The sequence below is a fragment of the Lycium barbarum genome, chromosome 2, assembly GCF_019175385.1.
Source record: "Lycium barbarum isolate Lr01 chromosome 2, ASM1917538v2, whole genome shotgun sequence".
Taxonomy (NCBI): Eukaryota; Viridiplantae; Streptophyta; class Magnoliopsida; order Solanales; family Solanaceae; genus Lycium; species Lycium barbarum.
In genome coordinates this window covers 146,269,776-146,286,697 of record NC_083338.1, presented here as the reverse complement: position 1 = coordinate 146,286,697, position 16,922 = coordinate 146,269,776, and the positions used below count along the sequence as shown (strand labels likewise).

Genomic DNA, 16,922 nt, shown 5'->3' with positions numbered 1-16,922 from the left:
TATTCACGGTATTAGTGATAAACGCGGAACACTAACTTATGGTTAAATCAGCAAGAATAAAATGCAGCAATAATGACACCAAGATTTTACGTGGAAACCCTTCTGAATAAGGGAAAAACCACGGCCAAGAGGAGCAGCTGATATCACTATAGTAAGGAATTTTACACTGTGTAGTAACGAGTATAAATACTCCTAAAACCACTACACCCTCAAAAGAAAAACACTTTTTTGATTTTCCCACCTCACTATAATATCACTCACACTCTATTTTTCTTCACAGACTATTTTCTTACACAGTCTATGGAATACCTCACTTTGCTCTCACTCAGATGTATTGTCTGAGATTTTGGTGTGTCTAGCAAATGATTTTGGTTTGTATCTTCAAATGATAGAAGACTTCCCTATTTATAGGGATGAAATGAACCTATTGATGTCATTAGTGACTCAAGCAAACACTTGACAATTTGCCAAAGACAAGGAAAATGTTTTCTTCCTCAAAACAAGGGAAGTGTTTTCTTCCCTAAAATAAGGGAGATGTTTTCTTCCTCAAAATAGGGGTTGAACCCCACACTTTGATCAGTAAGTTTGATATGCTGCTTCTATTCTTTAAGTAAGCATTTTGTTTTTTCATTTTTTGGATTTCTCATAAGAAAGCATTTTCACATGTATTCATCGTTCTGAAATGTGTATGCATGTTTACTTCCATTTTTACAAGGCATATTCTCATGCAGCTTTAACTTGGATGTGGGCAAAGAATAATATTGCGCATAAATCAAGAATTCTTAAGCTATAAAAAAACTTGAAAGAATATAGTTTCGAAGAGCACCCCCACAACTTCTAACTAAAGGTAAAGCAGATCTAGGATTTAAACTATATGGGTTAATCTTTTAAGATTTTCACAATTGAACCATTATATGTATCTACTATTTATTGCAATTTTAGTAACTTTTATACACAAATTTGTGTTCCGCATCAAAAGTTATGGGTTCAATTAAACCCGTACCTACAATGGTACATCTACCCCTGACAGCAAACGTTGAAAGCAAATAAAAAATTCACGCCCGTTTGAGCAAGAAAGCGTACAGGTTCTTGAAATTTGTTTTCCGCTCTATGACTTTTAATAGATTGAACGTTATAGCTTCGTTAATTAACTTTTTACGCTTTACAAGTTGTTGTTATTATTTTTTACAATGATTCTAAGTGTTCGGAGCATCAGAGTCCTCCTTTAGGATATTAACCCTAAGACTTTCTTTAAGAAATAATCTGGATGTTTTAAGATTAAAGTGTGAGAAAAATGATATGATGAGATAAATTTTAGATATAAAGTATCGGTTTCCAAATTTTGGTTTAGTAGTAAATTATTTATTATTCGTTATATGTAATATAAACCTACTAGTAATTCTTGAATTGTTAACTTGAAATAGTACTTATTGATATAAGTTCATATCAAAAGCTAACTCTTTAATAAAAAGGAGAAAATGTTTGTACATATACTAAATGTACAAAGAAAAATCATACTCTAGAATTTATTTCACCTATGCATGTATAGAGAAGCTATTTTAGAGGGGAAAGAACACTTTTCCTTCTTTACATATTTTTTAAGACAATGTAAACCTTTTAAGTGATGAGAAATTTGAGAAACGTATGAAGTTAATTGTTAATAATAAAATCTTTTAGAACTTGATACCTACAGTTGGATCTATACAATTATTAGAAGAAAAAAAAAATTATGATCGCGCGAAGAGCGAACAATTTCACTAGTTGTTTAAATTAATTTGAAGAAAAGGAAAGCAACTAGGAGAAAGGTGTTGGAGGCATATAGATTATTGGAGGCAGTGGACTAACATTTAAAACTTGTCAATTTCGACTCAGGGTAGCAAAAAATGTTGCCTTGTGTGTTGTTATTTTCAGTTTCTAAATTAAATAGGAATGATGTCTTGTGATTTTTGAATTTGTCATCTTTTATTCAATGTATATTTAAATTGTATTTTACTATAATTATCTTGTATGCTTAGATATGTGGTAATTTCCACCCTCCGGAAATTGATATAGCAAGAAAGTGGATACCCTCTTAGGAGCGTGAGGTTGATGAAAAATCGATAAACCGGCTTTTAAGTGGAATATTTTTCAATTGTTAAATATCACATAGTCATAAATAATGATTTATTGTTTGTTTCAACTTTATTTTAGTTTCCTTCCTTTATTTTAGTTTCCTTCTTACTTATTTTAATGTACCACATATATTTTACCTCGACTGTGTATTTTTGTATTTCTTTCTTTAGATGCAACCAATATTATTCAAATTGTACATCTTTCCTTTTTCTGAATTTTTTGCAAAAAGGAATAATTCCTAGAACTTTATTGTTTCTATACAAATAAATCTTTTAGTCGAAGTAATGAATTTTCAACCATGTGGTTCTTTTTATTTCATCGTTAGATGCAATACAATTTGTTTCAACTATGCATTGTTCTTTGCCGAGCTAAATTTGTAACAAAAAAATTTGGGTTAGCTAAATAAGAAAATTAGCCTAAATAATGGAGTTCGAAACATGGGTGGAGTTAGAGCTTTGTGTACGGGTTCGGCAAAACGCAACAAATTAACTCAAATCATGTATTTATATTTAAAAGTCCACTTAAAATATATAAATAATTTATCAAGAACCGAACAAGTTGTATCCAGAACTCAAACTCAAACATATCTCTAACAAATTTAGCTTGAAAATATGACCTTAATGAGTTTAAATAGGGGGGAAAATTGTACACAATCAAAAATACCATGCGGATAAAATATCCTTGGTCTGAGGACTCAGGTCGGCCCGGGAGGTAAAAACTACCAAGTAGCCAAGATAGGGATAATTAGGAGCAAATATAGTTTAGGTGTGCTAGTTATGTTAATTTGCTTAACTTTTGTTTTAATGAGGTTAAAAGTTATTTGAACCACACTAAAAACACATATCAGCAGATTCATCACATTACTCGCATAAACTATGGCTTTCCACCGATAATGCAATACCCAAAATTACTCATACGTTACAACATAACCACAAATAATTTAACTTATATGTTTGTTCTTTCTCTTTTTTGTTCAGCCTGTTTTATTGATCATATTTTATTTTATTTTATTTTAAAACATATTTTAGCTTACAACATTATTCAAAGTGGTCAGCTTGTACCCTTGAAAACAAAATAAGGACCGATCCATACAGCTTGTACCCAAAAGAACAAAATAAGACCTTTCTATGTGACTAACGTCAATCTAAGATCACAATAAACGTTATTTTTGCAGGAGGTATATACAATATAAGTAATTCATACTTTAACAGTGTAATAATTTGTTGAAACGACTGATTTATGCAAATATCGCTTTTTTAGGCGATCAATTATATTTTGTCTTTATTTTTAAAAATTTGCAAATACATTCCTTAGGAAATTATCCTTTCGGACAATATTAGACTGGGGTTTAATGGTTGCTCATATATTCCTTAATCTTACAGACAAAACATTAATAAACTTTCAACTAGTGTTTACAATAACTTATTAAATTTTAGAATGCAGTCTAATGTTTTCTCATAAGATTTTTAGTTTATTCAAAAAGAATCTTTAGATCGTGGTCTAAAAGATCCATAAATTGCAAGAGAAATTAAAAAAAGAAAAAAGTCATTTACTAAACAATGTCCCAAAAAGGGTAAAAAGTTTTTGATGTGTTGTAATTGATGGTGTCAAGTGGGCCAGGCCAGCCCGAACCCGGCCCACCACCAGCCCGGCCCAAGCCCACTAATAGGTGTAAGGGGCTGGGTTAGGTGGGTTTTATTAGGGGGCTGGGCCGGACAAGGTGGACAGCCCACCAGTCCGGCCCACCATAAGCCTGGGTGATGGCCCACCAGGGCACCGGCCCGACCCAGCCCGGCCCACTTCAAATTAAAAAAAAAAAAGATAAGTATTACATTTATTACTAATAATAAGTATTTTAAAAACATTGTATCCCAATAAAATAGTTGTAGCTATAATTGTGGGATTCTTAAAATTTTGGAAGCAAATATATGAAATATTTATTAATTATTCAAACCATAGTTAGAATCTTACTTTAGTTAATTAAAACTTAACCATTAATTTTAACTCATGTAATGTGTCTCTTATTCAAGTAAGAACTTGAGAAAAATGGAGACAATAAAAATGAAGAGGAATCGAATTCGTTAATATTTAATTGCTACTAAATGAAAAATTATTTACCTCTGAAATTGCTGATGCGTGAAATAAATCAAATACCCCTTTTAAGTTACTATCTTGTTGTTGGCTTACACAAGTTCAAAAATATTTCAATAGGTTATACAGTATACTATATAATAATATAAACTATTAGTTATATATATAATAATATATTAATATAATCTTATTAGTTTCAAATATTTTATATATAATAATAATTAAATATTTTTTAGCATATTGAAATGTCTCCACCGATGATGGAGACGTGACAATCTGCACATGACATTAGGACTTAGGATCAGATGAGATAATTAAAATAAGAACTTTGGTTTAGTATCAAAACTCATGTGCATTGTTCCCATTTAGTTCTCATTTAGATGAGTAGGAAATTTAAAGAAAGAGGAGAGTAGGGAATTGTGAGATAATATGGAGAAGAATGAATGGTATTTATAGTTTGAAAATAGGGTCAAAGTATAATTTAAGGAACTTGAAGGTTAAAATAAAGTTGACAACAACTAGATTTTAAAGTATTAAACTTAATAAATTTTAGCATTAGAATTTTTTTTTAAAATAATTAAAATCCGGCTCGGCCCACTAACTAAAACTTGGCCCGGCCCACTAACTAAAACCCAGCCCGGCCCACTAACGGGCCCGGTTAGCCCGACGTGTAGCCCCTATCCGAGGTGGGCTGGGTCGGACACCCTTTCCCTCTCCAAGCCCGGCCCCCAGCCCGGCCCACTTAACTTACGGCCCGGCCCGGCCCCTTGTGGCCCACATTTAAATGGGCCGGCCCGGCCCGGCCCACTTGACACCCATATATTTGATGGGAGTCACCTGTCTTAATTAGCTGATTGGGATTGTAATGGAAAAATTCCTAGTATGGAACACTTCCGCTTTGGTGGTTCATATACAATGTGAATTCGAATTAGTCGGGCCAATGAGTATTAGTTATCTGATGATTTAATAAAAAAATATTATGTCGCTAAATAACTAGTTCCCTTTGTCCACTCAAAATTTTCCTAGAAATTGAGAAAACTAAAAGGATATTAAACTATACATTCGTCTGATAATTAATGAGTCTCCAAAACATATTCTGGATTTCAAGTTAAAGATGCAACTTTACATATATAAGTGCGGCATTGAGGGTTACAAATAGATTATTCGACCTTGCTGAAAATTAATATATAAAGGGCTATAAGTAGATGATTCAACTGATTATGCAGTATTCGAAATTACTCAATAGTAACACAAGCACAAATAATTTAGCTTAAGTTTTGTTCAGCCTGTTTTATTCATGTTTAAATTTAAAAACGCGGGACATATGTATTTTAGCTTACAACATATTCAAAGTGGCCATCAGCAACATCTTGTACCCTCCAAAACAACATAAGGACTTTTCATATACCTTGCACCAAAAAAACAAAATAAGGGCCTTTCACCACATCAAATTAAAATCACAATAAACGTTTTTTAAATATTTCAGGAGGGAAAAACAATATAAATAATTTTTATATTATCAGTGCATTTAATTTAGTGAAACGAGTTACTATTAACTTTTCCTTCAAATTACTACTTACTATTGTTATGAACAATTATATAGATTATCTTTTAAGCGATCTAATGATAGTGTCAAATTATAGAAATAGTCTTTCAAGATTACATCACTGGTTGTTCAATTATACCTTGCAATTCAGACTTATTAATCAAAATACTCAGATTTGAGCTTTGAAGATAGAAAATTCATGATATGAAGCGCATTTAATTTGATGGTTATACAAGCTGAATTCGGATTGTCGGACCAGTCGGTACTAGTAACTACATAATTTCAATAAAAAAATTCTGATCGCTAGATAACTAGTTCCACTTGTCCATTCAAAATTTTCCTAACAAAAATAACAAAGGAGCTCTCCTAACTAGGGGTGAGCATAGTATGATAGATATTGATTAACATACTGAAATCGAAATTTTTTATACTTCGGTTTCGGTATTATGATATTTGATACGTATTTGGTATGCATTTTTAAAAAGTTTGGTATTCGGTACGGTATTCGGTATTCATAAAAAAAATATATATATCGAAATACCGAATACCATACCGAAGTTTATAATTACATATATAAATCATATATCTTAGTATTATAATATTAACAAATATATAAACTAGTATTATTAGAAAACTAATTGTTTAAACGTTGAACTTTGACTACTCTATCTTGATTTAAATGTCTTTTTTGTGTAATTGATTTTACGAAGGGGATTGCTTGTACTTTCTTTTGAATATTTTTACATATGTAAGGTGTTTAGTACATAATAATTGAGACGTTTCTTAAGTAGCGCAAGTCATAATTCTCCACGATATGAGTATATGTAAGTCGAAGTTGGACAAACTATGGTACCGATTTACCGTACCGTAAAATACTGAAACCGAACTTTAAAATACCGAACCATACCAAATTAATTTGGTACGGTAATGATATAGTATTTTTAGATACCGAAAACCGAAATTACCGTACCGAAATTTCAAATACCGTACCATGTCTATCCCTACTCCTAACCTAAGCAAGTCGCGGAATCCCTTTCAATAGAGGCAAAGGTCATTTCTATTAGAATATTACTTTCCTTTGAGAAAAATAAAAGGATACTTATGAGTGTTCCACAACATATCCTGGATTGCAAAGTTAAAGAAGCTACTTGACATGGTGGGGCATTGATGAGGGCTATAAATACATGATTCGACCTTGCTGAAAATCAATAAAAAGTTGTAGGTGGTGTTCTTAAATCTAATAATTTTCTTTAGAAAACAAAGCAATATATATTCCAACAACAACTTTAAAATTTATTAAAAATGAAGAGGTCATCTTCCAAGCATCAGCCCCCAACTAAGGGTAAGTTCGTAACAATTCTCAGCATTGATGGAGGCGGTATTAGGGGATTAATTCCTGCAATTATTCTTGAGTACCTTGAATCTCAACTCCAGGTGATGAAGCATAAAATTTTCTACCCTTATTTTCATTTTATATCATCAGTGTAGCTTAACCTGTTATATCATATTACTTATCCTATTATATCATATTACTTATCATTTTTTTTTAGTTAATAATTAATTATGCCTATTAAATAGAATTATATATAATTACCTTTTAAGTGATATAATTGTGAAAAATAATTTATACACCAACAAAGTTAATAAAGTAAAAGACATATAGAACGTATATATACTCTTATAGCCTGTTTTGTCAAGCTTATGTTAAGCAAAGTAATTTTTTCCCAAAGTACTTTTAAAAACTTGGTCAAACACAAAATGCAACTCTCACATTTACAAAAGCATACACAAACTAATACTCCAAAAGTTTGTGTGGTATTATGGGCGGTTAACTGTAATAGTTATTTTTACTTGACCTGATAGTAGAAATTTCTTTTGCACTACCACAATAGAAATTAAGTTTGTGAACAACCATATATTGTGTAATTAGCAACTACGTAATACATATGCTAAGTATCTTCTATATGTTAATTAAGTACTTAGAACTTATATTTAACGAGTTTAAATTTTGGATGAATAGGAATTGGATGGCAAGGATGTGAAACTTGCAGATTACTTTGATATAATTACAGGAACGAGCACGGGTGGCCTTGTGACGGCCATGCTAACAGCTCCAAATAGAGACGAACGTCCTTTGTTTGCTGCTAAAGACATAAAGCCATTTTATTTAGAACATGGCCCTAAGATATTCCCACAAAAAAAATTGTAATATCTATATTTCATTTTTTTTTTCATGTGAAATTCTGTAAAAACACTAATGTTATTTTAAGATTGACACTCTATCTTGTTTTTCATCATAGGATGGCGTTTGGATCAATTATGAGGAATTTAAAATTAGCAATGGGACCGCTATATGATGGAAAGTATCTTCAAAAACTCATAGAAGGGAAACTAGGAGAGACTCGTTTGCATGAGACATTGACTAATGTGGTTATTCCAACTTTTGATATCAAGAAAATGCAGCCTACAATTTTCTCCACTTATGAGGTCCTTCTCTCCACAATTTATCTGTTTTTATTAGTTGTGCCAAATTTAACAGATGCAAATATTAGTTGATGAGTCAATTTGGGCGTAACAATTAACATGTTTAAAAGTTTGGTTCAATTTGAACTGCATATTTAATCCAAATTGATCCAGGAAAGAAGTTATCAGAACATATAAGAAAATAAGTTTTTTTTATGATTAATTTATTTAATGTAGCCATGATAAATAAAGTAAATGCGATAAATAAAGTAAATACTTTCATTAGTTTGATTTGGTATTTAGGTAAATTATAAAAGAACAAACAAATTAATGAAAAATAATTTTGAATTGGATAGGTGAGGTTATGACTCATTGTTTGGTCATACTGATCCGTCCATCTTAACTCAAGCAAACATTAATTGTCTAATGGATCAACCTCTTTTACCACACTCATCTTAACCCAATCAAACGTTTACCGGGCTAAGACTCAATGTCACGCCCCGAACCATAGCTTGGGCTTAACATGACACTCGGTGCCTGACTGCATGTGACCGAGACAACCATATGACTTGCTGAATCAACATGGGGCATAACCATGAGCGGAAAATCATGGTGCATGGACTTAGGGTTATCCTGAACTTGGCGAAAAAACCTAGTAACCTAGTTTAGTGAACTCTTGCATAATCATGGAATAACATGGCGTAGGGAAGGACAAATATGTTCCCACACGTAGATAGAACCCTACATACCTGGTTATGCTCCAAAACTTGTATCAATAATCTAAACTTGAAGAAGAATCCCTAAAGCTTTAGTCTTGAATCATTTAAATGGGTTTTCTTGAAAACCCTAGGTTAGGAATGATAACTCTCATTAGATCACATCAATACATGTTAGAATTGACTTGGAATTATTGGAATAGGCTTACCTTGTGTTTTGGATTGATGGGACAAGAAAATTTTCATTCCAGGGCTTGGAGAATGTGAAAAGTGAAAAAGAATTGAACATGACGTATTTATACTTAACTAAGTCGAGAGATTATACGGTCAACTTATACGCTCCGTATAAAGTTATACGGTCCGTACAAACTAACCATATTTAACGATGATTAAAATTCCAGAAACCGAAATTTCCCAAAAGGGTTTCACGAACTGAAAATATGGTCCGTATAACATTATACAGTCCGTATAGCACTATACGGTCCATATCAAAGCATTTCAAAAACTTGACAGAAACTAGGTTTTTTGTACTCGCCTTATACCAACTAGAAGTACGGGCCGTGTATTATTATACGGTCCGTATATCTAGTCGTGAAAATGGGATTTTGCTGAACTGCAGCAAATTAAATTCCAACACTCTTCGTCTAATATTCTAAGTCTCAAATCATGAATCATAGCCTAGTTTAAAGGTACGAGATGTAACACTTAATCTATTTATTAATTTGACCTGTTTAACCCGTCCAACAGGCCAGAGAAAATCCATTAATCGATGCTTGGCTCTCAGATATATGCATTGGTACATCTGCTGCTCCAACATATCTTCATGCACATGATTTCAAGACCCAGGCAAAGATGGCATAATTCATGATGATGTGTTTAATCTTGTTGATGGTGCAATTGCAGCTAACAATCCGGTACATATAACTATATAATTTAACCTATTTTTTAGTTTCTATATATATTTTGTTCCCTCTTTTTCTGTCCTTCTTACATGAGAGGTATGTGACTACTTTCACGTATAGTTATTGAATTTTATTCAATAATATAACAACACATGATTTTTTTCTTCACATTAGGGTAGTTAAATTTTACCCATATATAATGAGGAACTCACTAAACTTTACCTACCGCATAACAGTACAATAGTAATATTTTTTGTATTACATCAAACTAACTGAACGTTATTTATTGTAACGATAATTTACAAGATTTTACCCACTATAGCGACAAACTCTATCCGTTAAGGTGACTTTATTATTAAAGTGAGTAAATTTTTGTGAAATTACTGTTATAATAGATAAAGTTCAATTACTTTCATATGACAAAAAACCTTTGTTATAAAGTAGTCAATGAAGTTCAGTGACACACATGAAATTAACTCAAAATTTGTGTAGTGTCGAAAATTTATATGAGGTGGTTGCTTTTGCAGGCCCTTGTTGCTATAAGTGAAGTGACAAAACGAATATACAGAGAAGACCCAGATTTCTACCCAATCAAGACCAGAAAAATTTTGGTGATCTCAATAGGCACCGGAAAAGCAAAACCAAAACCAAAAAAAAAGTACGATGCCAAAACTGCATCCAAATGGGGTATATTTGGATGGCTGTTTGGTGAAGGGCTGTTTGGTGAAGGTTCAAGTCCAATTATTGATGCTTTTACTGATGCTAGTGATGATATGGTTGATTATCATATTTCTTTTCTTGTCCAAGCTCTTTCTGAAGAACATTATCTTCGTATTCAGGTATAGTTATAGTCCTAAATGCTAATCGTTTTAACAAACTGAATTTGTTTCTGAATATTTTAGGTTCATTTAGCACTCTTTTTTTTTTCTTCTATCAAATCTAGTCTTATTGTTCCAATTAGTCGAGTAATTGTCTAGTGCGATATTTAAGAAGAGATAAATGATAGTTCAGGACTATACTCTTATGATCAAGGCTGTAAAATGTCTTTTAAAAGACTGCCAATACAAAGACTGGAGGAGTAATAGCACCTATGGATAAACCTTCGTCTTATTTTGAAAAGTGATTTTTAATAAAGTACTTTTAGAGAATAGTATTTTATGTTTGACTAATCAATTTGAAAATCACTTTTACAAGAGCACAAATTTGTGCTTGCTCTGGGAAAAATTTACTGTACTTTCAGCTTATGAAAAACAATTTCTGCTACTACTCATAAGCACTTATATTTTTCCTAAACATTTGGCCAAACACCTCAACTCTCTAAAATATATATATTTTTTAAAAAGTACTTTTTTGCTTTCCGTTGGTCAAATTGGCTACAGATGTAGTTGAAGCTTCTTTTGTTTCAAATAATATAACCAACTTTATTTACAACCTCCCACCCCCAACCCACCCACCTAAAAGAAAAAAACGTTAAAGCTGCTTAATTAGTTTACAGATGCTTGTGTTTTCAAATAAAATATTAGAAAATTAGAAAAATCATAGTATGTGACTTTATCTTGACTAAGCTAGGTGCTATATCCCGTATTTTGCACATTCGGATATTTCAAGATAACCGCGATAAGTTAAGGTGGGGCCCACATGTCGGGATTTTATAAAGGACATATGAAGATATATATGGACCCATAAGCTAAAAATGAGTGTAAGCCCTCCAAAAGGACGATCTAAGAAAACGTTTTCGGATGATCCGGCTTCGAAGGGCCAAAGCGCTATTATACGTTCAGAATTTGAAAAAACTCAAAGAATGAAAGTTGTAGATAATTGAATTAGATTTCCAACCATAAGTCGTGGGTCCTCATACGATGTCGGGATCAAAATTTATGGTCATTTTAAGAGCAAGACCTTAAGCTGCCAAAAAACAAAAAAAAAACTCTGCGGGCCCCACATGGGGAGGTCGGTGAAACCGACCTAGGGAGGTTATAAATACCCCATAAGTCTCATATTTTCAGCATATTAACACTCCAAAAACTCCTAGAAGCCTCTCAAACATCTCCCAAATATTATAGTCCGATAAATCAAGAATTTAACAAGATTACGCCAAACTAGTCCGTGAAAGGTGATTATTCTTGCTTCTACTTACGCTTGGTGTTGGAAAAAGGTTGATGTGGCTGAGTTTATTCAAATATGAGGCATGTTATTCATCCCATCTCTTGTGTTGAGTTTATTTGAAGGTCTAGCAAGCTTTAAAAATGAAAATAGTTATGGAGAAAAGGTCATAAAGTGTTGTGTTGAAGTTGTTGTGTTAAAGGCTATTTTGAACATGTTGTGGACGTGTGGATGGACTGATTTATGCATATAAAAATGGTATCTAACATTGTTGGTGTGTTGATGAGATTATACTCCTGGATTGGGATGGAAGAAAGTGTGTGTTGTTGTTGTATGTTGAAAAACGTCGTGTAGGATGTTTATGGAATATGTTGGTATGGATAATAGTGTTGTTGATGTTGGTATTATTGTTGTTGTTGATTGGTTGCTGAATTGTAATTTTGGGCTAGGCATATAAACAGGGGAGATGCTGCCGAAATTTCGGCAGATCATAAGTGAATTTATTTGAAAGACTAAGACAAGTGTGTGTGGTAATAAATCTAATGATTACATCAATCTTCTTGAATGTAGACTAGCGGTAGCAAGCTTGGACAATTAAGCATAGCTAATAGGACGTGGAACAGGTATGTTAAGGCTCGTCCCTTTCTTTCAAGGCATGATTCCGATGTTATGATTTCATAATTTTTTCCATATTTTCCTTGTTTTCAAAACTTAGATGTTATGATTCCAAAGAATGAACTATTTTCCCGATAACTCGTAAATGTTTTCCAAAGTGTCTGTGCTTTACCAAAACAGAAGTTTATGATGTTGTAAGGTCTTATGATTATAATGATGGATATGTTTTACCACGACATTGATGATATCAAGGATAAGAGTATTTTTATGATGACTATGATAAGAAGGATTTTCCAAAAATAGCTTCTGAAACGCTCGTAGAAGGTTCTGTACTTCAAACGCTCGTAACTTTTTCATACTAAATCGGAATGACCTGGAACTTGTTTCTGAGCCTTCAGATGTCAGTTTATGTACGCTGTTATTCGTTGCTAGTCTCGTCTTATAATAATTGTTCCTTCAAGGCGAGACAAAGTCATGATGATTATTCCATAATATAATCGAAGGTTACCGACCTTACGTCACTCTGATAGAGTTGTAGATTTCACTTGGGCTCTCGTGCATGCTTTATAATTATGTATGTATTTTAAATAACACCGTGCCTACATGGCCGGGCAGTATAACACCGCGCCGTCCAATAGGCGGCCGGGCAGACACACCACTGCAGTGGGCAGATTATGATTACCCCGGACACGGGAGGCCTGGACGCGGGCTAATGATGATTACACCGTGCCTAAACGGCCGGGCAGCATTACACCGTGCCTAAATGGCCGGGCAGCATTACACCGTACCTATATGGTCGGGCAATTTACTTGTAAATATTTTTATGTTGTTTTAAAAAGGTAAAGTTAGCATGCATGATATCCGCCTTAAGAGGCAAACAGAGGTGCAGGTTATTTCCTTACTTTACGTTGTGCTTTATGTCTCTTACTATGATCTTATGCTATTATTCATGCCTTACATACTCAGTACATTGCTCGTACTGACCCCTCTTTCTGTGGGGGCTGCGTTTCGTGCCGCGCAGATACACCTAGATGAGTTAAAGCTAGTATAGAAGATGTTCTAGCGGAGTTGGTAGGCTCCACTTGTTCCTGGAGTGCTGCCGAGTCAGAGTATATGTGCTATGATGTCTTGTTCGAAGTTAGAGACTTTGCAGACAGAGTCGTGGGTATTGGTTGTCAGTTCTGTAAGCGGTTCCATCAGCCGACATGTCATTTTGTGTTATGTGATAAATTCTACGTGATTATAGATTTTGTTTGATTTGAGAATAACGATGAAAAAGAATATTTTTGAAAGTTGTACTATGTATTCCATCTTCATTTGATTTAAAAGTCTGAGCAGATAATGTGTGCACTAAGAGTTTGAGGGTTCGCTCGGCCCTAAGTAAGGGTCGGGTGCCCATCACACCCTAGGGAGATTAGGGTGTGACACTAGGAGTATTAATTATGTTGCTCAACAATGTTAGGATGACACATTAAGTGGAACTGAATCCTCTGTTGACATAGCAACCATAGAGAACATGAACAAATTGGTTAAAAGAGGAGAAGATTTATTGAAGAAACAAGTTTCAAGGGTAAATCTGACGACAGGTCTAGTTGAACCACAAGAAAATGGTGGTACAAATGAAAAAACTTTGAAAAGGTAATTATTCAACTCTTTAGTGATCATTAATGTCCTGCATATACAATAGTATCAATACCAGGATTAATCCGTACATAATTTTGTGTTAATTATTTAATTGAACATATTATTTTGCCAGGTTTGCGAAGTTGCTTTCTGAAGAAAAAAGTTTCAAGGATTCCAAGTCACTTCATACAAACAATACATCATACTAGCTCATCATTTGTAGAGACGAAGCCATAATTTGAAGTTTATTGGGCTTTTAATTAATAATGTATACATATTAAATAAATTTCTTAAAAGAAATACGATGTTAAAATAAAAACTTCTAAGTTGTGTCAAATCCGCTTCTTACGCTCTAGCGCCGCCCCTGAATTCATTTGTTTGGAGCACACAAGAATCCTTGTTCATCTGTTCATGCATGGATTTGTAATTCGATTTGTAAAAAAAGTGAATCCCATATTAAAAAAATAAACAATGTAAAAAAAAAACGTGTAGACTTTGTATTCGTAGCAAATACTAATATAATAAAGTTTTAGATACGGAGCACAAACTACAATGTTAATTGTGGGCCCACATATTAAACACGACCAACCAATATTAAAAAAAAAAGTGTGGTCCCATATTAAACACAAACCAACCAATATTAAAAAAAAAAAAGTAAAACAAGTGGAACCCACCATCTCCAAACTCAAGGGGAAAAAAGTGGACCCCATATTAACAAAATCAAGCAATATAAAAAAAAGTGAATCCCATATTAAAAAAACAAACAATGTCAAAAAAAAAAATCTTGCAGACTTTGTATTCGTAGCAAACACTAATATAATAAAGTTTTATATACGGAGCACAAACTACAATGTTATATTAATCGTGTTTTGAACATTAAAAAAAAATTATAAAAAGTGGAATCCACTATCTCCAAACTCACGGGGAAAAAAAGTGGACCTCATATTAACAAAATCAGGCAATATAAAAAAAAAGTGAATCCCATATTAAAAAAATAAACAATGTCAAAAAAAAAAACGTGCAGACTTTGTATTCGTAGCAAACACTAATATAATAAAGTTTTAGATACGGAGCACAAACTACAATGTTATATTAATCGTGTTTTGAACATAGTAGGACACTTTTTCGTCATCCGTTTGTGGGCCCAAAAAACAAATTGTGGGCCCACATATTAAACACAAACCAACCAATATTAAAAAAATAAAATAAAAAAAAAGAGGTAAAAAAAGTAGAACCCACCATCTCCAAACTCACGGAGAAAAAAAAAGTAGACCCCATATTAACAAAATCAAGTAATATAAAAAAAAAAAAAAAAAAAGTAAATCCCATATTAAAAAAACAAACAATGTCAAAAAAAAAAACGTGCAGACTTTGTATTCGTAGCAAACACTAATATAATAAAGTTTTACATACGGAGCACAAACTACAATGTTATATTAATCGTGTTTTGAATATTAAAAAAAAGTGAAACCCACCATCTCCAAAATCACGGGGAAAAAATAATGGGCCCCATATTAACAAAATCAAGCAATATAAAAAAAAAAGTGAATCCCATATTAAAAAAACAAACAATGTCAAAAAAAATGCGGACTTTGTATTCGTAGCAAACACTAATAATAAAGTTTAGATACGGAACACAAACTATAATGTTAATTGTGGGCCCACATATTAAACACAAACCAACCAATATTAAAAAAAAAAAAAAGTAAAAAAAGTGGAACCCACCATCTCTAAACTCATGGGGAAAAAAAAGTGAACCGCATATTAACAAAATCAAGCAATATAAAAAAAAGTGAATCTCATATTAAAAAAACAAACAATGTCAAAAAAAAAACGTGCAGACTTTTTATTTGTAGCAAACACTAATATAATAAAATTTTAGATACGGAGCACAAACTACAATGTTATATTAATTGTGTTTTGAACATAAAAAAAAAGTAAAAAAAAACGGAACCCACTATCTCCAAACTCACGGGGAAAAAAAAAGTGGATCCCATATTAACAAAATCAAGCAATATAAAAAAAGGTAAATCTCATATTAATAAAACAAACAATGTAAAAAAAAAACGTGCAGACTTTGTATTTGTATCAAACACTAATATAATAAAGTTTTAGATACGGAGTACAAACTACAATGTTATATTAATAATGTTTTGAACATAATATATAGTGTGTATATATATAATCACTATTCAAAGATAACTACATACACATAGATGCACTATAATCTAAAGTGTTGCGCACGGGCCTAGGCCATCTAGTATTTCTACTATTAACTAGATGGCTTATGCCCGTGCTGCGCACGGGCCCAACACTTTAGATTATAGTGCATCTATGTGTATGTAGTTGTCTTTGAATAATGATATTATATATATATATATATATATATATATATATATATATATATATATATATATATACAGAGAGAGAGAGAGTATATGTTATGTTTAAAATATGATTAATATAACATTGTAGTTTGTGCTTCATATCTAAAATTTTATTATATTAATATTTGCTACGAATACAAAATCGGCAAATTTATTAATATTTTTTAAAAGAGAAGACTTGTTGTAGAAATTGATTTTCTATCTAAACGAAGAAATACTATTTTTTTATTTTTTAGTAAATATTCTCGGTTTAGCTCATTTTACTTGTCATGTTGTCTTTTGTATTAAATTCTATCTAATTTTAAAAAATAAATATTTTAAATATATTTAGTGAACATAACAACTTGATTTTGTCAATATGAGA

General features: G+C 32.3%; 1 pseudogene; it reads left to right on the top strand.

The window, feature by feature from the left end:
• The first annotated feature begins 6,977 nt into the window (after positions 1-6,977).
• On the top strand, positions 6,978-15,885 carry LOC132627890 (patatin-like protein 2; annotated as a pseudogene).
• The last annotated feature ends 1,037 nt before the right edge of the window (positions 15,886-16,922 follow it).